This window comes from Pangasianodon hypophthalmus, chromosome 17, assembly GCF_027358585.1.
Source record: "Pangasianodon hypophthalmus isolate fPanHyp1 chromosome 17, fPanHyp1.pri, whole genome shotgun sequence".
Lineage (NCBI taxonomy): Eukaryota > Metazoa > Chordata > Actinopteri > Siluriformes > Pangasiidae > Pangasianodon > Pangasianodon hypophthalmus.
The window spans coordinates 23678274-23703742 of NC_069726.1; the positions used below are offsets into that span (position 1 = coordinate 23678274).

The 25469-nt window shown below is 42.0% G+C and overlaps 1 protein-coding gene across 5 annotated transcripts in view; it reads right to left on the bottom strand.

The window, feature by feature from the left end:
* Positions 1 to 18842, bottom strand: part of strbp (spermatid perinuclear RNA binding protein) — a 121169-nt gene extending 102327 nt beyond the window's left edge. For 2 of the 5 annotated variants that reach the window (XM_034312511.2, XM_034312509.2), the window contains exon 1: positions 18689 to 18838. The gene's annotated coding sequence lies outside the window, so the exon portion shown is untranslated. Of the gene's footprint in view, positions 1 to 17842; positions 18659 to 18688 lie in introns of those variants that run through there. The other 3 variants (XM_034312512.2, XM_034312510.2, XM_053241154.1) reach the window with 3 other exon arrangements.
* Positions 18843 to 25469: the final 6627 nt, after the last annotated feature.

Sequence of the window (25469 nt, forward strand, 5' to 3'; positions counted from 1 at the left end):
AATATTTAAATATTATAAAAGTTCGCTCGGCTTCGTATTAGCTTCGTAAGCAGATCGACGTAGCGGTTCAAGCCAAAACCCAAGCGATTCACCAACGATTCCTGCTACATCCTTCTGACCTTTATTTTCTTCCTAATGAACAGAACGCCGCGGCTCACAGCTACATCATTATCGAAGGCGCATAACGATACAATATCGATACCGTCATGAATTTAGATCTTATTTAACCGATCGTTATCAGTTTGTAGATGTAAACGGTGACCACTCAGCACGTTATCGAGTAGAATATGGCGTTCCGCAGGGTTCAGTCTTAGGCCCACTGCTTTTCACGTTATACATGCTCCCTTTAGGTAACATAATCCATAAACATAATATTAGCTTCCATTGTTATGCTGATGACACACAGTTATACGTCTCAGCTAGGCCAGATGAGAATAGCCAGTTAAAGAAAGTTGAGGCATGTGCGACAGACATAAGAGACTGGATGCTAAGCAACTTTCTCCTGCTAAACCCAGAAAAAACAGAGGTTCTGGTACTGGGACCACAAGCCGCTAGAAGTAAGTTTAGAGATCACACTGTTACTTTAGATGGTCTCTCTGTTTCAAGTAGTCTAACAGTAAAAGATCTCGGTGTGATTATAGACTCTAATCTCTCATTTGAGGCGCATGTAGATAATGTAAGCAGGTTAGCATTTTTCCACCTCAGAAATATTGCTAAGATTAGAAATATACTTTCGCTAAGTGATGCTGAAAAACTAGTCCATGCATTTATCACGTCCAGATTAGATTACTGTAATGCTTTACTATCTGGATGTTCGTCTAGATGCATAAATAAGCTTCAGATAGTTCAGAACGCAGCAGCGAGGGTCCTGACTAGGACTAGGAAGTATGAGCATATCACGCCAGTCTTATCTACATTACACTGGCTCCCGGTAAGATTCCGCATCGATTTTAAAATATTACTCCTAACCTATAAAGCATTAAACGGTCTCGCTCCGCAGTATTTAAGCGATATGTTAGTACCTTACGTTCCGCCGCGCCTACTTCGCTCTAAGGATGCAGGCTGTCTATCAGTACCACGCGTTGCCAAAACCACGGCGGGGGGCAGAGCTTTCTCTTACCAAGCCCCAAAATTATGGAATAGTCTCCCAGTTAATGTACGTGAAGCAGACACGGTCTCAGTGTTTAAGTCGAGGTTGAAGACTTATTTATTTAACCTAGCATTTAGCGACTAGTGTTTTTATCAAAGGAGTAGATCTGGGGGACTCGTGGATGTTGAGTTTTATCTCCACACGGTGACTGTGAGTGTACCTAACCACTTTCCTTCTCCTTCTGCCGAGCTACACTCCTGAGCTGCCGGTGATCCAGACCTCCCTTCACTCTGGACCTGTCCACCGGCAATGCTTCACACTGCCACGAAGACGCTTCTGCTGTATTCCATGGACTACACCAACACACATTGTGCTCACACACACGCACACTACAGTGTAAACCCATATGAGGATGGGTTCTCTGTTGAGCCTGGTTCCTCTCAAGGTTTCTTCCTATCACCATCTCAGGGAGTTTTTCCTTGCCACCGTCGCCCTGCTTGCTCATCAGAGACGGCACACACACACACACACTTCACTTTACTTTTGTTTGTGTAAAGCTGCTTCGAGACAATGACCTTTGTAAAAAGCGCTATACAAATAAAAATGAATTGAATTGAATTGAATTGTCACAATGCGCTTTTCTGAGAAGTATCGTGATATTACTTTTTTTTTTTTAAATAATTACAACCTTACAAGAAGCAGCTGATGTTAAAATTTTGCACATGCATTTCAAATTTGTAAAATTGTGCATCTTAATATTTTTACAAATATTTTTTCCCCTCAGTTTCATTGTTAAATATTTTTGGTTATTTTTTTATTAATTACATTGATAATTATATTTTTTATTCCACGTAAAAAAAAAAAATGTTTGCAATTTTTATAAATAAATAATGTTCGCAGACATTAAATAACGCATCCTTCGCGATCCTATAATATCATGGATCGTAGAAATGTCTTTGAAAAATGTGATATGATATTATCATCAATGTGTCGCATGAACAAATACTCGTTTATGGACTTCACCAGCTAACTAGCTCCTTAAACGTCATTATCCTGGTCAGTCATGTTTACAGTCGACCGGAACATGGGACTGGACAGCACACTGGAGCTTCTGCTTCACCTGTGTGCTCTGATAACGAATTAATGATGTGTCCACCCCCTGGAATGGAATTGGTACGTCCCTAATCAGGACAGCTGAAGGTCTAGCGGAGCTCCTGCGTGGCCCGTCAGTGTGATGTTGGTTTGTTTATTGGTCTAGAGGGTGAAGTGCAGTTCAAGGCTTTGGCCTCGTTCTGTAAATAGGAACTGCAGAGAGAGAGAGAGAGAGAGAGAGAGAGAGAGAGAGAGAGAGAGAGAGAGAGAGAGAGGAGAGCAGAAATAGTAACAGCTAACCAGTTATCCGGTAACATGACGTAACTATGCTCAGAACCTGGAGGAGTTTCAATGCCTGGCTCATTCCCCACGTTCACGACTACGTAGCACGGTGATTTACTGCGGCAAACGCTAGCAGCGCACGCTAATCCCCAACACCCAAAGTTAATCAGGAAGGATTGCTGCAATCTATCCAGCAGATAACTCCTCCTCCTCCTCCTCCTCCTCCTCCTCCTCCTCCTCCTCCTCCTCATCATCATCATCATCATCATCATCATCATCTCACAGAGACGCTCACATGGGAGATTTCAGACGTTTACACAACCGGCCCTACTGGAGGCAAAAAAAGGTTTGAGAAATCATTTATGGGTAAAAACTAAAGCCACCTGGATTTGAGAAGGTAAATGCAAAACAGGTAGGACGTACAGATTCAGAGAGAAAAAAAAAAAAAAACTAACATTAATACGCTACAGAGGAAAAAAAATGATCAAAAATACGGTCGACTGCAGAGGGAAATGTGGGTAGTGTCAGTCTCTAAATGTGTAAATGTAAATATCTAAGAAGTATTCAAACTGTGAAACCTGTTCTGACAGCGTACACACACACACACACACACACACACACACACACACACACACACACACACACACACACACACGCCATCAGTCAGGAGTCTTCTCCAGCTCCTGGCACCTGCTCTGTACTCCAGTGTCCCTTTTCACCTTGGCCCAAAACCATCAGTGTGCGTGTCTGTGAGTGTGTGTGTGTGTGTGTGTGTGTGTGTGTGTGTGTGTGTGTGTGTAAAAATCCCCCTGGATTTAACAAAAAAAATGAGGAGTGACATGCTTCCTCGCAACATGGTAAAGATTTCCAATTACAAGGCGTGCCACGAGAGCTTAGCGACGCCCTGCCCTGGGGACGGACACGGAGGAGAGTGGAAAGCCCGACTATACGTGGCAGCAGGGGTGTGTGTGTGGGTGTGTGTGTGTGTGTGTGTGTGTGTTTAAACCGATACTGTCAAACCAAAACGCAGCAGAGTCACAGGGCTGAGACTTGAGTAGTCGGTGAGGCGAGTCAGCGATCTGTAGACACTTGAGCAGGGACGACAGGAATGTGGCCTGGACGAGTTGGACAGGTGCTCGGTGCGCCCTAAACACACATCACTCTAATTTATCATCTTCCGCAAGCTTCGCATGCCCGCGCAAATAAAGCAGCTTGACGTGCTAATAAATAATAATCACACACCCCTGAGTAGTGATTTCATTAAAATAGTAATAAAATAATGGCATATGTGATAATTAAGGTCATATCTAATCAGCTACTCTTTATCCACAGCTTTAATCAGACACGCCTCGTTTTAACTGGTGTTTGATTAGTGGTCTAGATGAACATCGGAGACAGTCCGAGTTAAAAAGTGACTACATCATATCGTCATATAAAGTGAACTGCAGGACACACACACACACACACACACACACACACACACACACACACCAGAACTCACTGCAATCATCTCCTGTGACCTGCAATAAACTTCTAACAGCACCGCTATCACATGGTGTAAAGAACGCTTCACTCTGATTGGCTGCTGAGAATCCGCATTCAGAGTAACACATTAAGCATCGAAGCTCAAAATAACTACAGATTTTTTTTTTTTAAAAACAGCACGCACACACACACACACACACACACACACACACCTGTGCAACCACCCTGCATCCGTCTCTCTCTGTCCTGTCTCTCTCTCTCTCTCTCTCCTGACTCTCACTCTCCATCTCCGTCTCCATCTGTCCTGACTCTGTCCTTTGTCCTGTCTGTCTCACCATCTCTCATTCAATTAAATTTTATTTGTATTTCACTTTTAACAATAGACATTGTCACAAAGCAGCTTTACAGATTCTACAGTCGGGATATAAATTGTAAATGTGTGATTTTATCCCTAATGAGCGAGCCAGAGGCGACGGTGGTGAGGAAAAACTCCCTGAGGCAATACGAGGAAGAAACATTGAGAGGAACCAGAGTCAGAAGGGAACTCATCCTCATCTGGGTGACACCCGATAGTGCGATTATAAATAAATCCCTTCTGTAACTGTGTACTACATGGACAAATAGTGCAGCTGTGTAACCAGGAAGTTCATTACAGTTTTCACATGAAGTCTGTTTTATTGAATTGATTAACTGCTCACTGATGGAGACCTGAGAGCAAAACTGCTCATGGCAATTACAGTCCTAAAGCTAATCTCATCTCCTAAAACTCATCATCTCACCCTGTGCTGTGTCTCTCCATCTGTCCCATCTCTGTCTCCAACTCGGTGTCTCTCCCACTCTCCGATTCTCTATCTGTCCTGTCTCTCTCTTTCCATTTGTCCTTCTGTCTCCATCTCTCTTCCATCACCAACTGAATGTCTGTCCCTGTCTCTCTGATTCTCTCTCTCTCTCTCTCTCTCTCTCTCTCTCTCTCTCCCTCTCCATCTCCATCTTCCTGTCTTGCCCCTCTCTCTCTCTCTATCTATCTATCTGTCCTCCTGCTGTCTCTATCTCTCTGTCTCTCTCTCTATCTCTAACTCAGTCACTCTCCCTGTCTCTCCATCTCCATCTTCCTGTCTTGCCCCTTTCTCACTGCATCTCTCTCTGTCTGTCCTCCTACAGTCTCCATCTCTCTCCATCTTGCTCCCAGTCTCTCTGTCTGTCTCTCCATCCTGTCTCTGTCTGCATCTCTCTTTCTCTGTCCTGTCACTCTCTCTCACTCTATTGTCTCTCCTTCTCTCACTGTCTGCATGTCTCTCTCTCTCTCTCTCTGTATCCATCTCTCTCCATTTTTGTCTCTCTTGGTCTCCATCTCTCTCTCTCTCTCTCTCACTCACACACCCTAATCTCTGTGCCTCCAAAGTAGTTATGCAATAATGATGTTATGAATATGAATTATGAATGTTTAATAGACGGGATGTTGAGCTGAAGCTCCTCGCTTCTCCTGCTCTGGTGCCCGTTCTTAACCCGAGCTCTGTACCGCGTGTGTGTTCAGAAACGTACGGCACGCGAGCACTAAGAAATCCATTTGTGATTTGGCCGCGGTGCTGAGTGAAACGTGTGGCGTGTTCTTCTGCTCCGTTACTTACTTCCAGTCACAGACGTGTGGAGACGCGAGGTGGAGACGTGATGGTGAAGAGAAGCAGAGAAAGCACGTTTTTATTAGACAGAGTGTGTGTTTTGTCTAGCGTGTGTTAATAAAGATGTGGATTCAGAGATTACACTAGAGGAATCCAGGGTTAGATCTGCCTGCTGTGTGAGCGTGCGCACACACACACACACACACACACACTAGCCACTGTAACCTCTCCATCTGTCAGTCTTCTCATTCTCTTTCCTAGATCTCACTTAACCCCTTTTTCCTTAACATCTTCCTCTCCTTTTGTCCTCTGTCCCTCTCTCTCTCTCTCTCCCCCTCTATCCCTCTCTCTCTCTCTCTCTCTCCTGGGATTACTGTACGAGTGCGAGACCTCAGACCCCCCTGCTTCAGCCCCATCTGTTCTGTTCTGCGTGACGGAGAAAGAGGACACCACAATGACGGCACAGAGGACGGTGTAGGACAGCAGCCCCACCCACCTCACCGTGCCACAAATCTGCATCCAATCCCGCTCTTTTTTTTTTATTATTATTTTTTTAAATTCACTTTATTCTTCCTTCTGATGCACTCCCAGCATAGATGTCAACACACAGAGATCTGAGCTACTGGTTTGAAAAGACTCAAAGCATCCATCGTTTCCTGACCACCTGAAATATCTCTGAACAGGTTTGCAAAAACACCTAAACACAGCCAAGATCAGTCCAAAGTGTGGCCCGTGGAGAGACGCGAACTGACCCACGGCTTCTCTCGTAGCACGTCGGATCAGTGACTCGCCTGCCAACACGGTGCAATGTTTCACTTCACCTGACGGAGACAGCAGACTGTTCACACAGTTAGCTAAAAAGCAAGAGCCTTTTTTCTCACTACACGTGCAAAATTAATTAAGCACAACTTTAACAGTGAGAAGGAGCAATTTTTTTTATGAGACTAAACAGAGCACAGGACAGGGGGTTAACAAGCGGCAAGATGCTTCCAGCCACTAAGCACGGAAAACATTTCATTAATCCTTAAAAGCATCTTTAACTAAAGTGGTGAATGTCATTTGTCCTGAAAAGAAGCACAAATCTGTGATCATCACCTTGCGTGTCACAACTACAGTCATTCCACTACAATTGAATTCATTATATCAGAGCTCTAAAATAGTATTTTGGGGATTGGACTTCACGTATTTTTGATGTGGTCTAATCTGGGCTCCTTTGAAAATAACTTTCGGACACCAGGAACGGCTCCTGGTTTGTTGGCGTTCCTGCATGATGATAAAGCGCCGCTCTTCTTCGCTTCTGGAAAACACTCACATAAATTAACCTAGAAGAAATTCTCCGATGTGAACTCGAGTGTGAAAACGCTCTAAACGGAGGAGCGGAGTTTGCAGATCCGGACTGAAATAAAACAATCGACTAAAGTAGGTGCTTTTACGATTATTACTTCTCGTTAGCATTGGATGAGATTTGAATAACATCTTGGCAGAACGCTTGGTGCGCAGAGACACATCACGGGTTTGTAGCGCTTTCATTGGAAAGTTTCAAGTTGCCATAATGTTAAATAAACTCTACGCTAATTGGCTAGATACATACCTGGAAGCTGTGATTCATCCTTTATTAGTTTTCATGCTGCATCCCTTGATCATCCTGTCGTGATAGAACTATAATGAGATGTTATAGAAACATTCTCTCTCTCTCTCGCCTTTATGTTTGGCCATTAACGTATCTGTAGCTGTCCCGTGTAATCCTACGACGTACGCTTTCGCAACATAAAGACGGATTAATACCCTCTAAATAGGGCTACAGACAATAGAAAGTCACATGACCCTGAAACGTCTCCAGGGGCGAGAAGCCTTTCCAGCACATGGTTTAATTAGCAACCGTCTGCCTCGGCTTCTCCAGACATGCGAGTTCACAGCCAATTTAACAAGCCAAGATAAAGTGTTGGTGTGAGGTTTTTTTTTTTTTTTTTTCCTCCACTGATAATAAGCAGTAAATGATTGTGTGATATCTGCCATAACGGCTGGTTGATTTACTTCACTGGAAAAGTTGGATGATGAAATTGACGTCTGTCGTACAGTGTCTGAAAACTACATACTACATTTAAAAAAAAAACAAACAAACAAAAAAAAAGATCTAAAATGTTGTCAGGAACAGACCAGGCTTCTGTTCTTAACTTCCTAACTCAGCTACGACTCGGCGTGGAGCGCAGCGGTTCAGCAGAGTGAACGAAGGAATCCACGACACTCAGGAAGAACGAGATAAACCTCGCCCGTCTTCATCAATATTCCAAGCACTCGTTTACACCCCAAAAACCCCACGCTTCCTTCTCTCATTTTTCATAATAGGAACAATGGAGGAGACCTGCTGTAATTAGTTAATTCCCTGCAGGGCAACGAGGTGACAAGCAGCAGAAGCAGAACAAAGCAAACTGTCTACTCCTCTTCTTCTATTCCTTTATTTCTCTCTTGTTCTTGTACCTCTCTGTATCTCTCTCTCTCTCTCTCTCTCTCTCTCTCTCTCTCAGCGCCTGGGTGATGGCGCAGCGCATTGCAGTGCAGTGTGGGAAACCTCCTTTATTAAATTACTCGCTCCATCTGATAGGGATGCGCTTGGTCTTGCACACTTTAATTGAATATCTATATCAGCAATTACAGACACTTTTCAACATGAAAGGCAAATAGGGATTAATTGGCACATACGATACGGGTGAAGTCACTGGAAACCAACACACACGCGACCACACACACACACACACACACACACACACGACAAGGTCATATTGACAAGTCTGAGCAGGATGACATGGAGACCTGTGTAGATCTGATCAGGGCTTTAAAGGGGCAGTAGGTAAGGAAGATTTGTGTGTGGAAGAAAAGAAAAAAAAAAAGGCTCTAACAGTTAAATGGGTGGAGGTGAAGAAGATTCAAATGATTTTTTTTTTTCCCCACCTGCACACACAAAGCTCCGCCTACAAAACTAACGGTGGTTCAATCAGCGTTAGTAATAGCAAGGACTATCATTAGCATTAGCAAGGACGGTCATGACACTCGGATGTTCAGCTGCTTGAAAGCCGAGTTACGACTCTGTAAGCATGTGACTTCTCCTCGTAATGATTTATGAGGATGTGTAGTGGCGTTGGGGGCGTGGCTACATAACGACTGTATTTGGATTGGCCTCTTGTCAATCGTTCGAGACCAGAAAACAGGTTTCCAAAATGTGTTTTTTTTTTCAGCTACGTAATACACTTGTTCTGAGACAACGGCTTAAACTATTATTTTTGATCTACATAATTTACCACATTATTTGTACCTGAAAGAAATGAAAAAATTCGACTACTGCACCTTTAACTGGACGGCCTATTTTCTGATGACGGCTGATAAACAACGTCAAAATGTACAAACGTTTGAGCTGTCAAGTCAAATCTTTTCACATTTTAAATTTAACGATTTTGCATTTAATGCATTTTGTCTTACAAAAATTTCATGAGAATCTAAAGAATAAAGCCAGATAACACTGTGTGTGTGTGTGTGTGTGTGTGTGTGTGTTGGTATTTTTAGGCAGACTGTGTGAAAGCAGAGGAGGATGGGCTTTCGTGTCAGTGCTGGTTTCGCCCCGTTCGTGATTTTGCATAAACAAATCTACCTCTCCAGCCTCCGGAGGAACCCCTGAGGGACGTTCAGGCCGTCTCGATGAGCGGTGCGTGGGTACGAGGATGAGAACTACCATCCAGACAACACTTCACAGCCGCCGGAGTAACTCAACAACGAGAGGTTTCCAACTGCTAGAAGGATTATCGCTTCGGTGGAAGATATGGACTGCTCCATGACTCCCACAGAGCAGATCCTAAACACAGATATTCGAGGCCTGGTGTGCTTTTTATTTCTGTAGTACGCAGCATTAAAACGGAAAGGAAAAAAAAATTCCAAGTAACTCTTACTTACACTGCTAAAAAAAAAAAAAATTTAAATAAGGTAGCAGGAAGCAGGATTCATTATGCAAAGCAGGTCATGCTAACAGATCTCCAAACAGCAGGCAGGAATTTGGCAACGGAGCGCTCCTTTAACTCTTCATAGCGTTATTTATTGGTTAAATAATTATGTTACTCGAAATTTCTAAAGAACCAACCACGTGACCGAAGTTTGCTATATTCGAGTGGCATGATTTGATGCTGTGTTGATAGCTTCCTATTTCAAAAAAAAAAAAAAAAAAAAAAACTACAGTGGAACATTTCAACAGACTTCACGATCAAGATACTCCAGACATAATCAGAGCGATGAAAATAGGGAAACTCCAGCCATTTTTTTTCCAAAAAAAAAAAAAAGCATAACACAAAAGTAAGATCAAGTAAAAGCAGACCGCAGTCCCGCGCTAGCAAGCCGCTGCTGTAGGTGGATGCTGAACATCAGCGGCGCTTCTAATAGGATGTAAAACTTGATGAGGGATTTTACAGTTTTCCAAGAAGCATAAAATTACTAAAAGAAAAAGGGGAAATCTACTAGCAGGTGAAAAGTTCAGGCTTCCACACAATAGGACACGATTCGATTCTTAAGGAATCTATTGGATTTTTGACGATATCAGTAAATCTGATTCGATATCATAAGGCAGTGATTAGATTTTTGGTGACATCATTTATTTGTATCGTAACAGATGCAGACTCGTAAGACAATGATTCGATATTTTTGACGATACCACTGGATCTGTTACGATACGATACGATACAGTATCCTCTGATCGATATGTGCCCAACTTTGCTCCAAATCTAGAGTAGGACTATGAATAATTTGTGACTGATGATGCTGTATGTGATATTGACAAAGGAAGGGGAAAAAAAAAGGCGATATTTTCCGGGATTTTGTCAATAACGATAAGTAGACGATATTTTGCATCCTACAGAAATGTGTTTGTAAAAGTCTTATATTGTACTAGCTCGCTCTCGTTAACAGGATATTCATTGTTGCTTATTAATGATATTAATGGAAACAACATATTTAAGGAAGAGATCTTATTTATTTCCTTAAAACTGAAGCATTCAATTAAAAACAATACAGTATGGTTTGAAACCAATTGGATGAAATAGTTAGCTGTCGAGCTGTCGTTAATGGCAACCGATTTCTGACGTGGTTTGCCTTCTTTTGAGCAGCATCTTGAGTGAACACGTGGACACTCAAGGCGTTGTTCTGATTGGTTTCTGCAAAATGAGTGACATACTCGATAATATCAGCTCGCCAATCGTTAAAACAACAATTACGATATTATCGTAGACGATACAGCCCTACCGTAGAGAATTTAAAAAAGTACAAGGAAAAAGTACGAGTACAGGCAAATCAGTTTAATAGCCTATTAAATTATTTACACATCAGTTTAAAATTGTGAATTATTAATGGTTCGCTTCAATCGCTGGCTTTTAAATTGGTGCATTAATCAAAATTGGACGATTGTTACACCCTTCGTTACTACGGAACGTAGGCGTCCATAAAGCCAAGAGACACGACACGGCGAGTTTGATTTCATACGCACTCTGTGGGGTCGTTTCATTAACTGTACGTAGGGGTGGGAAGGAGGGAGAGAGGGAGGGAGAGAGGGAGGGAAGGAAGGTGGGAGGTCAGTGGGAGTTACTGCTGCTGCTGCTGCTGCTGCTTCAGGCTTGAAAAGCAATTATCACACTTGAAACCCAATCCCTGATTCTTTTTAAAGCGCACTTCCCATCGCTACAAATCAACTCTGTTTTTCAGATGCCTTTTATAAACTCGTGATGAGATTTACTGCACGTGTCTCTTTGTCCGTGTTGGAGTTTTCTAAATATGGCGCTGGGTACATCGTGCAAAATTAAAAGGCCTGATGGTTTGTGGTTCCTGTCATAACCACCACTAGAGTGAAAGATCGATCCGTGAACAGAATTTAAAGTCGTATACGGCGCTGACACGGGTGAAGGAGCGTCTCGTTGCATTGCGTTGCGTTGCGTTCTTCCTGTTAACGAGTGTAAAACAGCTGCGGGAGCGAGATGTAGCAGCACAGAGCGTTTTAAGAGCGCTGTTTAATTAGCAACCGCCAGCCAAGGCGACTCCAGAAGTGCAAGTTCACGGTCAATTTAACAAGCGAAGATGAAGCATTGTGTTGTTTCTCCATGACATCTAGAGCTAATAAGCTGTAAATGAGTGTGTGATATATTTTCCACGCTGGTCACGTGTGTTTCTGTAGATTAAATCTGGCTGACTGACTCGTTGCTAGTTAAACCTTTGCGTTGGGTTAAAACGTATTGAGACGGCACCGTACTGAAACACTGAGTATCAGCGGGTTTTGACTCCCAAACCGATGTTCATTCTTTAAAAACTAAGCTTTAACCATGATTTTATTTTTTTAATCTGATGCATTTTTAAAAACATTCACACGATTATCACCAAAAAAAAAAATATATATATCACAAAAATAATCAAAGCTAACAAACATACCATCTAGTTTCTTTATAAGTAAACATTTCCTCTTCCAAAACTTTTCCAAATCCAATTCCATTTCTCACGGGATCGATTCAAATTCACTCCTATTCTCTCCGATATCCGATCCAACGTTTTTTTTTGCCTCTATGCTTGATAACTCATCCCGGATATCGGATCGGCAATATAATCAACATTGCGAGACGCTTTTCAGAGACATTGCAATGCCTAGCAGCAGACTGAATAAACTTTAACATCCAATGTTTAACATCCCCCCCCCCCCACACAATGTGTCACTACTGTTCAGCTAAAACACACCGTGCATCATGAAAATTTCATTTCATCATCATGGGATATTTTTTGTTTCAGTTTCACCTCTAACAAGAAGTCAGGGCATTTTCTCAACACTTTGTGAGTCACTCAGGGTTAAGAGTGTAAACTGCTGAGTCAGACAAGTAGTCAGCGCTTGAAGGAGTTTTTGTGCTCCGTTTAATTTCCGTGTTTCTTGAATGCTCAATGCTGATTGGCCTAAACACATTAGGGTATGCAAATCATATGCAAATGTATCTCTCAAGTCACGTTGTTGAGCAGGGAGTAAAAATATTCCTCGTCACTGAACTAGGTACAGTTTTCACATGTTCTTTGTGTCGCTGCAACTAATTCTAGTCTAAAAACAATTTTTAATGAAAACACACACACACACACAGCTACTTTTAAAGAAAGAAAGAAGCATTTTCTTACAATTCTATCGACTAGCTAAGCGTGTGAGTACACCCTGTACTCTGTGTGCGTGATTACTTCTCTTTCATCCATGCACTGAGGAGGCAATTTGCTATTCTTGATGTTTAGACATGCTACTGTTTCCGTGCACACTGTGCATTTGCGTGCGTGTGTGTGTCCCTTTCTGCGGAGTCTCAGATACCTTACAAGGCCATTCGTGCCCTGTGCCTGCTCTAGATCCAGTTTCTCATCTCTGGAAGTGTTTCTGCTGCTGCTGCTTTGCTGTCAGGCTGCTTTATACACACACACACACACACACACGTACGCACACTGCTGATATAGAACAGAACAGCGCCCTTCTTTTCTGCGCTCTGAGAGACGCGCGCCTCGTCCACCTCAATGCACAGGCTGATGAGGACCTTCAGCGTATCCGAGAGCGCGCTTGAACCCTCCGCTCGAACGAGGTGGCGTTGCTGTTCGGCACAGAGGGGTCTCCAGGAGGTCGCTTCCTTTCCCAAGAACAAAGCTGCCCTTGTCGTCGGAGTGAATGGATCCAATACAAACACGACCAGACGGTTCTCAGTTCCTCTTAGCTACTTGACTGGGCTCTTTATATTTAGCCTGGCGCGGTTACTCGGTTAATCGTACCGTCTGTGTGTGTTTTATTCAGAATACATCTGTATCACTGCGTCTTTATGAGTGTATACACACTGGCTGGTCCACTTGTTGACTTGTTTTTTTTTGCTTTTCTGCATACCAGGAGCCATTTCAGACTCTCTCTCCGCCCTTGCGAAAAATATCACTCACACTATTGTGAGTGAACTCCACTCGCGCCATAAACGGCTGTGTGATGCCCGTCACCATGCAGATCTGAGGCCCAGAGAACAAGGAGAGAACATAGTAAATAGTTCCTGCTCTATTTGTACCGAATGTTTGCGCCACACGGTCATGTGACCACGCTCCGTTCACAATCTGTCAAAGAGGCGCTGGAGTAGGTAGAGAAGAGACGCTGGCTCTCATTTCAGTTTTGAGGCGAAACAAAGTTCCAGCAACAATCTGAAATTCTACACCATCCACTTTTCGTTTGGCGATTATCTGATGCACGCGTTACGAGACTAAATACAGAAGCAGTCAAACATTTTTTTCCAACGTGAAGAGACATCGGTATAGAAAATCACGGTCTTGTGTGTCCAGACTAAAATGATCAGAGTTTGGAGTAAAACAGCAGACTTGTAATTTTCTCAGGAGGACGAAGAAAAACGCAGACATCCGGACGATAAATAAAATCGCATTTTAGCTCCTGTAAAGTGGGAAATGACACCACGACGGCGTGGAAGTTTAATTCCGTGTGAACAGGGCTACAGTCATATACACAACGACACATTACGAGCACATTACGTGGTTACGAGCTACACCGCAACCTTCAAAAAAAATAACACACACACACACACACACACACAATGCACTTATCTAGGACACTTCAAATTAATGTCACTCCCCCTTGTGTGCTATTCAGGACGACGTCGCCTATTTAGAGAGCGTTTTACAAACTCTGGAGCATCATATGTTTCCTTCTCAATGAACATTTGTTTAAAAAAAAAATTTAAATACAGAAGACATATCTATTGCTTTGTCTGAGAAATATATTTACGTATAAGTACAGTTGTTTATGATCTATTGTGACTATCGTAATCAGTGATATCTGGAGTGTGAAAAGTGCCTAGTGTGAGAGAACAGTGAAGGCATCTGAGTTCTGCAGCAGGAAGCGAAGCTAAAAACCTGCTCCTGCTGCTGGCTTCACTTTCTTCATCAGCTCCAGGAGAGAGCCAGGAATAGCACTGATCAGCGGGTGGGGGGGGGAGAGAGAGAGAGAGAGAGAGGGGGGGGGGGGGAGAGAGGGGGAGAGAGAGAGAGAGAGAGAGGGGGAGAGAGAGAGAGCACACACAGGGATAGAGAGAGACCTCTTCAAAAACTCAACTGATAAAAAGACAGAAATCTGTGCTATCACATCACCAAAAATACATCCCTTTATCTGTACGTGTCTCTCTCTCTCTCTCTCTCTCTCTCTCTCTCTCTCTCTCTCTGTGTGTGTGTGTGTGTGTGTGTGTGTGTGTGTGTGTGTGTGTGTGTGTGTGTGTGTGTGCGTGTGTGCGTGTGTGTGTGCGTGTGTGTAAAATGTCAGAAAATTGCTCTGAAACAGAATCCATCAGCAGCACTAAAAATAATTAAGGCGATGTAAGAGTGCATTTAGAAGCGCTTGTTAAAATTGGATTTGTAATTGGACTACCGAAGCTGCAAAAACATGTTAATGCTGGAAATCATTATCATTAAACCGCTACAAATTAGATACGTTTATCAAATTACGTGACGCACGAGCGCACGCTTGAACACGCATCGGAACGCAGGCGACGTTTCATGCGGGAACGGGGAGCGCTATCGGCTAGCTCTGACGTGAGGAAAAACGTTCGTCCGACGATACAACGGGCCTGTCGGGGACGAGAGCTCACACACCGTCATGAAACGGAGAAGCGAGGCGTCCGATGGAGGAGAAGAACTGGAAAGAACATGGCCTCTGACCTCTGCCCTCTGACCTCTGCCCTCTGACCTTGGCAGTTGACGTTATGCTGATCCAGGATCAGTTCCTCCTTCCTGCACCAACATAATGGAAAACAGGACATCTGAGCTGAACCCTGAGCCGACGCTTTTATTGATTTTTGTCTTTCAAACCGACCGTGGAACATTAAATATGCTTAAGCAGAAGCTAAGAAGGACAAGTGCAGAAGAAAGCAGAGGATTCCGTCTTGCTGAAAGAGAGAGCCTCGTAGAAACAAGTTAGGAAGAAATGTTTTCCAGCTGAAGTGGGATAAGCACGGACATTTGTCTCTCTCGCTCCGTGGAATTCGTCCAGTGGAAACGGCGACATCCTCAACATTTCAACCCTGAGGATACTCAATCTGCCCGCGGGCTATTTCCAGTCCGACTGCCAAACAAATTCTTTAACAGTTCAAACACTGAGTGTATAGAAAGAAGAGAGAGAGAGAGACAGGAAGAGAGAGAGAGAGAGGAGAGAGAGGAGAGAGAGACAGGAGAGAAGAGAGAGAAGAGACAGAGGAGAGACAGAGAGAGAGAGAGAGAGAGAGATAGAGAGAGAGGAGAGAAGGAAGAGAGAGAGAGAGAGAGAGAGAGACAGGAAGAGAGAGAGAGAGAGAGAGAGGAGAGAGAGAGAGAGACAGGAGATAACAGGAAAAGAAAGCAAGGAGTATAACAGGAAGAGAGAGACAAAGAGACAGAAAAAGAAGGAATAGAAATTTGTGAAAGAAAAAAAAAGATAAAATGCCAGAGAGAGACAATAAAACACAGGAGGACGACCAAGGAGACAGAAAAATAAAGCAAAACAAGACAAGAGAGAAGAGAGAGACAGACAGACAGGGATAGACAGACGGGGGGGGGGGGGGGGGGAGACACAGACAGAGGAAGAGAGAGAGGAGAGAGAGACAGACAGGAGAGAGAGAGACAGGGGAGAGGGAGGAGAGAGGGAGGAGAGAGAGAGAGAGAGAGAGAGACAGACAGAAGGGAGAGTGGAGAGAGAGGAGAGAGAGAGGAGGAGAGAGAGGAGATGAGAGAGAGGAGACGAGAGAGAGAGAGAGAGAGACAGACAGGGGAGAGAGAGAGACAGACAGACAGACAGGAGAGAGAGAGAGAGAGAGAGAGAGAGAGAGAGAGAGAGAGAGACAGACAGACAGGAGAGAGAGAGAGAGAGAGAGAGAGAGAGAGACAGACAGGGGAGAGAGAGAGACAGACAGACAGACAGGAGAGAGAGAGAGAGAGAGAGAGAGAGAGAGAGAGAGACAGACAGACAGGAGAGAGAGAGAGAGAGAGAGAGAGAGAGAGAGACAGACAGGGGAGAGAGAGAGACAGACAGACAGACAGGAGAGAGAGAGAGAGAGAGAGAGAGAGAGAGAGAGAGAGAGAGAGAGAGAAGAAGAAGAAGAAGAAGAAGAAGGGATAGCTTGGGGGAAACAGAGACAAAGATGTAATAAGAGAGAGAAAGAGAAAATAGATGCAGAATTGGATAAAGACAGACAAAACGGAAGCTCACTATCAAGTTTGTTAGGTTTGTTCTGTATTTCTGAACGCTGCTGAAGACCAAAAACAGACAAAAAGAGGAACGCTATAAAAAAAAAAAAAAAAAAATTACTACCAGCATACAATGGTTTTGTACATATATAAAACCACTGTATGATATTGTATCATTCTGATATGCATCAAAATTGAGGACACGTGACGTCCCAGAAATAAAATACCATTCATGTTGTCACGTTTTGTTTTTTTTTTAGTTCAAGATCTAAGAGATAAAAAAACAAATTCTCCAACCGCAGCAGCACCACAGTAAGACGAGTCAAGGAGTCAAATTGAAGCCAGATGAAACCAAAACACAAAGCCACACGCGGACTGTAAAGGCACCTGACACGGGATCAGTTCCGCTTTGGAAACAGGATATAGAAATAAAACAGCACGCGCGGCTGATAGCGTGTAGCAAGGAGACATAATACCGCTCAGGTTATTATATGAATAAACAGACTGAATCAATTAATCAATCAATCAATCAATTAATTAATAAAACAGCAGCATTGTTTACAAAGTGAGAAAGTGCGGAAGTGGAGTCATGGACACCTGCCGGATCATCGTCGTGACGTCACAACAGCCAAAACCGTCGCGCGACTGAAAAAGCCAACGAACAAATCCCAACGGTCAAAACCGACTAGCTAATGAAATGGGATTAAAATAAATAAATGAATAAATAAATAAATAAATAAATAAATAAATAAATTTCACCAATGTTACGCGATAACACACCGAAAATATGACTAAAACAACTTGGAACGAAACCAAAAGCTGTAAATCAATCAAATATATTGACCAAGTGACAGTCATTATACCGTAATCCTTAAAAAAAAAAAAAAAAAAAAGATTACCTCAGCAATTTATAACCGTTAGCTAACAAGCTAACAGAAATCCACGACGATATTCTTAATATAAGGTGATATAACTAAAGTGACACAACAATACCCGATAACGATGACATTTAGATTGTTAAGTAGATAAGAATAAATAAAGATACCTTCTTCCCAAGAAGTGAAAAGATAAATAAAAATAAAATTTGTAGTGTAGCGCGAGGAGCTGATAGTGAGCGTCTTTTCTGACACGCGCACATTTGTGTGTGTGTGTATATACACATATATATATATATATATTACGTGCGTGTGCGCGCGTGCATGAATTTAAAAACCTGCACGCACGAGGCTCCGAACGCGGTGCACTGCGCATGCGCGGACGAGCTCTGGACAAAAGTGCTGGACAAAAAACATCAACAATTGGTGACAAGCTGGCGTCCAAGAATCACTTCCTATAAAACAATACCATTTTTTTCCCGATGAAGTCGATGTGTTCAGGCTTAAATATGAAACCCGGATTTCGTAGGTGTCATTGTAGTCGATTTAGCTTTAGATAATGAAAGTTTGTGCTGCTGATATTAAATAAAAAAGGTTTAAATCGCGTCTTAAGCGCTAGTTTAAAGCACTAGTCAGGTCGCTACCTGGTAATTTATGCAAGTAGGCTACGGGATTCTGCAGTGCAACACCCCGGAGACTGAGAGAGGAGTAAACACTACTACAGAAATACCACAGCTCAGTTTTAATCAGCGCTAAACCCAGATCAGGAGCTGGCGAGCTGGCGCTGGAGGAAATAAACGCACTGCTGTGATAAAACTGAGCAGCTCGGTTACAGCACCAGCCGCAGTCAGAACAGCGATGATGTCCATAGCGCTGAGAAACCCGGTTATCGCAGCGAAAAATAAATCACACACACACATATACACACACACACATATACACACATATACACGCATACACACACGCCAAGTCACACCGAGTCACGCTTATGAACGTTAATAAGCGCTAACGCTTACCTGGAGCGAGTTGCTTTCCGTCCCCGAGCGCAGAGAAATCATCCAAGTCCTCTCTCTCACTCTCTCTCTTTCTCTCCTTCCTTCCTCTCTGCCTCTCTGTCTCTCTCCCGAGTCCCGAGCCGCTGCCTGCATTTCGACCACGGTGCCGGTCACGTGATCCTCCCAGCCGTTTCTGATTGGCCGGCGCGTCGCACCTGCTCGACTGCAGGAGCCTACCATTAGCTTCAACTTACCACAACACTGTATTGTTATCAGGTTAGTGTTTGCACGATACTACCGCTTTAACCGATTATAGTATCGTAATGCTCGATACCAAAACGATATTATGGTAAAATATATATATATATATATATATATATATATATGTATGTATATAAACAACCGGGATGAAGACGTGCCTCACATGATTTTAGTGAATTATTATCATTATTAGCATTATTGTTGTTGTTGTTATATGTAGAATATGTTCAATTTTTTTTTACTTTAAAGAAAGTATCAAAAAATGATTAGGAACACCGTGATATATATGAATATGTGAATTTGGGAACGTTCCCATGTCCTGCTGTCATCTGTGTTACCAACTTAGTGACTTTGTCACTAGATTTAGTGACTTTTTAGACTCTGTGAGTGATTTTATTTAATAAATAAATAAATAAATAAAGACAAATCTAGCAACTTTTGAGCAACAACCAATCACTGATTGGTTTACTAGTTTGCAACAACTAATCTGCTTACTAATGTTAGCATTAACCAATTACTGATCATCATTGTTCCCAGCAACCAATCGCTGATAATCATTGTTCCGTATGACCAATCACTGATCATCATTGTTTGCAACAACTAATCACTGATCACCATTGTTCCCGACGACCAATCACTATTGTAGCTCAATCAATGATCACTATTGTTCACAAAAACAAATCACTAATCACCGTTGTTCCCAACAACTAATCACCAATCGCTATTGTTCCTGACTACCAATCACTGATCACTATTGTTTGCCATATCTATTCACTGTTCCCTATTGTTTGCAACAACCAATCACTGATCATCATTCTTCCCAGCAACCAATCACTGATCATCAATGTTCCCAGCAACCAATCACTGATCATAAATGTTAACCAATCGCTGATCATCATTGTTCCGTATGACCAATCACTGGTCATCATTGTTTGCAACAACCAATCACTGATGAACATTGTTCCCAAAGACCAATCCCAATTGTTCTCATAGACCAATCAATGATCACTATTGTTCCCTATGACCAATCACTCATCACCGTTGTTCCCGACGACCAATCAATATTGTTGCCAACCATCAATCACTGATCACCACTGTCCCCATAGACCAATCACTGATCACTATTGTTCACAAAAACAAATCACTAATCACCGTCATTCCCAACAACCAATCACCAATCGCTATTGCTCCCAACTACCAATCACTGATCACTATTGTTTGCAACAACCAATCACTGATCATCATTGTTCCCAGTAACCAATCGCTGATTGTTCTGTATAACCAATCAATGACCATTATTGTTTGCAACAACCAATCACTGATCAACGTTGTTCCCAAAGACCAATTCCAATTGTCCCCATAGACCAATCACTGATCACTATTGTTCGCAAAAACAAATCACTAATCACCGTCATTCCCAACAACCAATCACCAATCGCTATTGCTCCCAACTACCAATCACTGATCACTATTGTTTGCAACAACCAATCACTGATCAACGTTGTTCCCAAAGACCAATTCCAATTGTTCCCAAAGACCAATTCCAATTGTTCCCAAAGACCAATCACTGATCACTATTGTTCGCAAAAACAAATCACTAATCACCATCATTCCCAACAACCAATCACCAATCGCTATTGTTCCTGACTACCAATCACTGATCACTACTCTTTGCAACGACCAATCACTGATCACCGTTGTTTGTCCCGCCCACGCACTTCTTTGTTCTTGGATTTAAACTCTCTTCTTGGTGTATTTTACAGTAAATAAAGCGAGTTATTCCATCTATAACCATTTCCTTCATGTCTATTTCCTGACTGCTCCATGATATCCTCTAACCCTATTATCTTTACTTCATACGCACAGTCTTTGAGAAAACACAGAAGTTAGCTAACAATATTTTAGCGTACAAAAAGATGGATTATTTAGGGAAGTACCACAGAGTTTTACTACACAGCGGCAAACTAAACTGGTGTCCAAAGTAATTCGAATACGTAGCAAGATACTTAGCAAGCTGGTCAGCAACAGGAGCAGTTACACTGATTATATTATTTGTCTTTTGTGATTCTCTTTCTTTCCAATTAAACTGTAAGCCTGGGAAAATGTCCAATGCTCAGGACTGTGTAGATGCAAATTATAGTTACATGTCCAAAGGCACCGATTGGCCCGTTAGCTCATTTTTTCCATTTTCTTCATCGCTAATCATAAATTAATTCCCTAAGATACCATCATATTTAAAAACACAGAAAATAATAGACTATTACGTAACCTAACACCACAGTGCTGTTGAGTTCTGAATTCTGATTGGTTGGAAAATGTTGATTCATTTTATGACAGTAGTGCAGCTGCAAATTATGGAAGGAGTCTCCAGTGTCAGAGGTAAAGCTGGAAAAGAAAGTTCATCTTCTTCAGAACAGAGGAGTTTACACTTCTCTGCGGTTTGTCTGGAAACTGACTTTTTTATCTTATTAACTTCAAGAGAGAGAAAGAAGAGAGGCTGGTGAGGAAATGACTACTTATAGCTGCTATAACATAAGTGAGAACAGGAACTAAAGTGTTTCATGAGAATTAAATGTAACTATAAAAGGATAAAAAGTACGATGTATTTGTAAATTGCTTTGGTATAAGAGGAATAAAACACTCAGAGACGTTTTAGTTATAGGAAAATAATCCTATACCGCCTCGGTGTTGATTATTTTCCTATAACAGCACGACACAGAGTGTTTTATTCCTTGCTTAATATAACATTCGCAATATTCTGATTCAACTAAAACGAAGGCGACGAGCGCTCAGCTCGATACAAAAGACTCTCAGAGAGAATGTTTATGCATTAATTCCTCACTCCTTAATTTAATCAGGAGCCTTTGCTGATTAGTTTACAGAAGCAGGTACGCGTGAAATGAACACAAAACCACGGGATAGAGAGGCACAGTGCTGCGGCAGAAACGCGGCCCAGTGAGCGTCCCTGGAGGCTGTCTATTAAACAACTGTTGAGCTGATACGTATTGAGTGGAGGGATGTGGAGTGTTACAGCCTCCAACTGTAGATAAGTCACTATGAAAGCACTGCACAAGCATGACACTACAAATTGGAATGCAAATGAGCCAGTCATTCCTGTAGAACTACATATCACTGACACACACACACACACACACACACACACACACAGAGGCATCAGGAAACACCCACGCTGCATGTTTTGTAACACACACCACAAACAGGAAGTCAGTTTTTATGCACGATGATGGAGTACTTCGATAAAGGAAATTAAAGGACAGTTTCTGCTCACGAGGGTACACTAACACTATTCATCACCACACACACACACACACACACACACACACACACACACACACACACACAGCTGGATCTTTTGAAATGAAAGCATCATTTTCCATCAGACAGGTTTCCTCCCCTCATGAAACACTAATAAGTTCGCTGTCATCTCTATTAGAGGTGACATCATTTAATATAACCGTGTGTGTTTTTGCATAAATGCATAAATTAGTGGCTCTCAACCTACAGCAGGATAATCTGATCAGACTCCACCTCCCATCCTCGTCACACTCGGCCGTCTGCACCGCTTGTCGCGTGACGCTCGTCCAGAGGCGAGAGCTCCGATTTCTCATTTTATCTGTATTTGTTGATTTTTTATCTCCATTAATTACAAGTGACATATTTAATCTTCATTGTAAGTTTCATTTGTTTTTTTTTTTTTAAATAAATGATCAGCATGACAAAAAATATCATTTCTACAGGCAGCGTCAGTCCAGAATATAGCAATACATATATACATATACAATACATATACGTTGTATAATAAAATAAAAAAATTGGCTTAGGAACATCTTTACACCTGTGCTATGAAAAGGCACGCATGAATATACATGAATATGCAAATGAGATCACTCCTACGACATCCTGCCATTCAAACCTGCTGCAAGCTTCAAATCACAGGTTTATATTACGTTCTAATATGTTATCGTTTCTATAGTAACACCTCCTTCACAGGGACTGGTACAGCAGACACTAACATTTATGGAAGGAGTCTCCAGTGTCAGCGCCAGAGATAAAGCTGTTATTTTTCTGACATCTTCAGGACAGAGGAGTTTATACTTTTTGTGCTTTCCTGCTAACATGACAAGCCGCATTTTTAATTTTTTTTTTGTCTTATGAACTTCAAGAGAGAAAAAAAGCCACGCTGAGGAAATGAGGAAATGACTCAGCTGCTATAACGTAAGTGGCTCACCAATGCGCCACAATATTAAAAGTAACTATAAACAGATAAAAATCAATATCTAGAAATATTGAACTCGCTGGCAAATTGCTGTAGTATAAGAGGAATAAAACCTTTGGGGACATGCCGTCATAGGAAAATAATCAACTCCTGTTATGCATTAACAGTACCACTAACACTCAGTCACTGATTAATTTACCGTAACAGCATGACACACAGGGGTTTATCCATTACATATGATGAATTAAGGAAGAACATTTAAAAAAAAGTTCTCTGTAACGTTGAACTTTTGAAAAAATCACTAATGCAGTAGGCATAAGACAAATTCAAAACCATATGCATGAGTTTTTGTGTGTGTGTGTGTGTGTGTGTGTATTATAAGGTGCAGCTCTCTCTGCTTTACTCTAGGCATCTGAGTTTCGACAATCAGGTCGTCTTTCCCAAGAGGATGTCTCTGCTGGACTGGGAACACACCGCACTACCTGAGACTCAGCAGAACAAAAGCAGCACAGTTTCTCCTCTGTCTCTCTCTCTCTCTCTCTTTCTCACCTTAGTTATATCACAATAAGCCAGCAAACCAATCCCCCTCAGGAGAGCTCTCTCTCTCTCTCGCTCTCTCTGTCTCTCTCTCTCTAAACAGTCTTTTCTTGAGAGAGTCAGCATGAGCAACACAAAATGCAGTACGCGTAAACGCCGCAGTGAGGAAGGAACATCCTCCCATCCTCCCATCCTGACTGTTCCAGCTCACCAGCGGCTTTTTATTTACCCACAATCCTCCATGGGTTCTGATTTCTCATTAAGCTACCTACGATAACGATCAACTTTTAAATACTGCAATATACGAACGAGAAATGATTTGATGAGTCACGTATCATATATATATATATAACTCAATAATACAGTATCTTTTATTAAGTAAGGAAGAAACCACTGCGTGTGGTGCTGTTATAGGAAAATAATCAACGGCAGGGTGATGTGATGAGGCAGAGTTACTGATACCACACTGAAGTTGATTACGTTTCCTATAACAGCACGTCAAGCAAGAGCTGTTACTATAGAAACGATAACGTATCAGAACGAGTGCATTAATATAAACCTGTGATTTGCAGCTACACTACTGTCAGAGCTGCAGTAAGAGAAAATGAATCAACTCCTCCTGACCAATCACAATCCAGCATTCAACAGCTGGTAGCTTTGTACTTTTTGAGCGTCCTGCTCCCCCCCTGAGAAAGAGAGACATGGATGGATAGAAAGAAAGAGAGAGAGAGAGAGAGAGAAAGTGACAGCTGTCTAATAGGAAACCTCCCCCCTTTTTTGAGGAAATGGAGAGAAAATTCGACTCATATGGTGTATTGTGAGATTCCCGTTCTGCCATTGTTAGAAATGTTGTTAATTAATCTGCGATCACACCAGGCTTTTGTCCCATTATTTTGTTCACAGTGATGGGAACAGAGCAATTCAGCAAACAGCTAATGTAAGCTATCCAGCTAGTTTTACTGTAACCGTAAATAATACAGGAAATGAAATGAAATCCATCTCTGAAAACCTTTAAAGGTTCCATATAGAACAGTGTGTCTTTCTATTAGAGATGGATCCAAGTCCAACTCCTGTGCTAAGAAGCTAGTGAATCTTTAGCAAAAGCCTTTAACCTTTAATACTTAACTGCTCAACTCACTTTGCATAAAAGTGTATGCCAAAGGCATAACACTCTTCAGAGCATGCTGTTATCGGAAAATAATCAGCAACAGGGTGGTGTGATGAAGAGGTGTTACCGTTATCACCACAATATTGATTGTTTTCCAAAGTGTTTTATTTCTCTTATACCACAGCAATTTTCCAATAATGTTTATTAAAGAATGACACATTGTACTTTTTATCTGTTTATAGTTACATTTAACATTATTAAACATCATTATCAAGTTATAGCAGCTATAAACATTCATTCTTCACCATTCTTACTTTTTTATTTCTCTTTAAGTTAATACAAGGACAGCAACAACAAAAAACGTAGCATGTTACTGCAAAGAAGCGTAAACTCGTCTGTCCTGAAGATGTCAGAAAACTTAAAGTTACAGCTTTACCTCTGACTGTTACAAAGCACTGACACTGGAGACTCCTTCCACAAATGTTAAATAAACATTTATTCTCCTTACAAAAAACTTCACCACGTCAGCAATTTTTAAAATCGGTTTATTGTTAGTGGAGAGTCCCTGTGAATGAATGAATGAGTGAATGTTACTATAGAAACATTAAGGTATCAGAACAAGCTTGTTAATATAAACCTGCACTACTGTCAGAGCTGCT